Below are 1,467 nucleotides of genomic sequence, written 5' to 3'. Positions count from 1 at the left end.
GCTGGCACCTGCAGAGGCCAGAAGACAGTGTTGGATCCCCTGAACTGGCGTTAAGGATGGTTCTTAGCCACCGTGTGGGTGCTGGAAACCAAACCTCCGGTCCTCAGGAAGAGCTAGCTGTCAGTGTTCTTGATCACGGAGCCATCTCTCCAGCCCCTAGTACATTCATTTTAATTTTTCATTTCACAGGTTCTCTATTCTCCTAATTACACTGTAATAAGACGTAGTGGACAGAATCCCATTATTATTTTTCTACAAATTCCTTTTTGGCTCTCACCTTTATCAGTAAATATACATGTTCCTAAAACCTTTCCTGAATCCACCAAGATTTGGCGTCTGGGAGGTTCCTGCACCTGAAACTTCATCAACTTGTGTTTGTTCCCTAGGCCAAACTCGGACCTGATGACTTGTCCGGTAAGGCCCTTATGGTGGTGGTGGTGGTGGTGTGTGTCGGGGGCGGTTTGGAGAGAAGGCTGCTCTCAGCATCCACAAGGGAGCTAACAGTCTACAACTCCAGTTGCAGGGGCTCCAACATCCTCTTATGGCCTCTGCCGACACGCACGGGTGCACTTATAGGCAAAACACTCATGCACATAAAAATTAATTTAAAAGATATTTCTGCATAACACACAAATACACAGCTTTATGAAGATTTGAGGTAGGACGCCATCGTTTCTAGAGCAAAGGAGAGACAAGCAAGTTCTTGCCCGGTTCCTGGTTGGAACTGTGGGAAAGGTGAGGGGGGCCCAGACGGGAACTACTTTCTGGAGTTTATCACAGGCTGTCAGGGTGGGACCTCAACTGTGCCTCGTTGCAGAAGCCAGCACCTGGAGTGGGGACTGCACGCCTCAAGTCCGAATGTCCCAGCCTCGGCGTGTGACTCCCTGGGGCACAGCGACCCAGATGAATCCGGGACCCTCTAGGGTTTCCTATTTGGGGCTGGCCTGTCTCCAGCTCATTTCCCTGAGTGGCTGGAGCTGCGCAGTGCCTGCTCCGGGCCTCACCCTAAGCAACATCCCCCCACCCCTTTCTGCCTCAGTTTCCCCAAGGGAGCGGGTGACTTGGGGGGGAGCTCCCTGCCTTCCTGACCAGCTCGGGGAGAGCAGCGTGGCCCTGCAGTTGGGTGGAGCACATCTGTGTGTGTGAGGGGCTCCCAGGCGGAGGCTGGGGTCCCCCGCCGCCTCAGGAAAGGAAACCTCCGGCTCCCCCGCCGCCCTTCGCAGCCATCCGGCAGCGCAGGGGCGCCCCGCGGCCTCCCCGCCCCCGCCGCGCCGCTCCCGCGCTCCCCCTGGCGGCCACCGTGCCTCCTCGCTCAGTCCCAGGCTCGTCGGGCGGCGCAGCTCACGTGACCGCGCTCCGGGCCTGCGGCCGCTGTCGATTCCCCCAGTCACCGAGCGAGAGGGAAGAAACAAGATGGCGGCTGGAGGCGATCCGGAGCGGGGCCCCGGCAATTCCGACTGAGCCTGC

The sequence above is a fragment of the Nannospalax galili genome, unplaced genomic scaffold, assembly GCF_000622305.1.
Source record: "Nannospalax galili isolate Female #2095 unplaced genomic scaffold, S.galili_v1.0 scaffold661, whole genome shotgun sequence".
Classification (NCBI taxonomy): Eukaryota; Metazoa; Chordata; class Mammalia; order Rodentia; family Spalacidae; genus Nannospalax; species Nannospalax galili.
Note: the sequence above shows the minus strand (reverse complement) of the source record.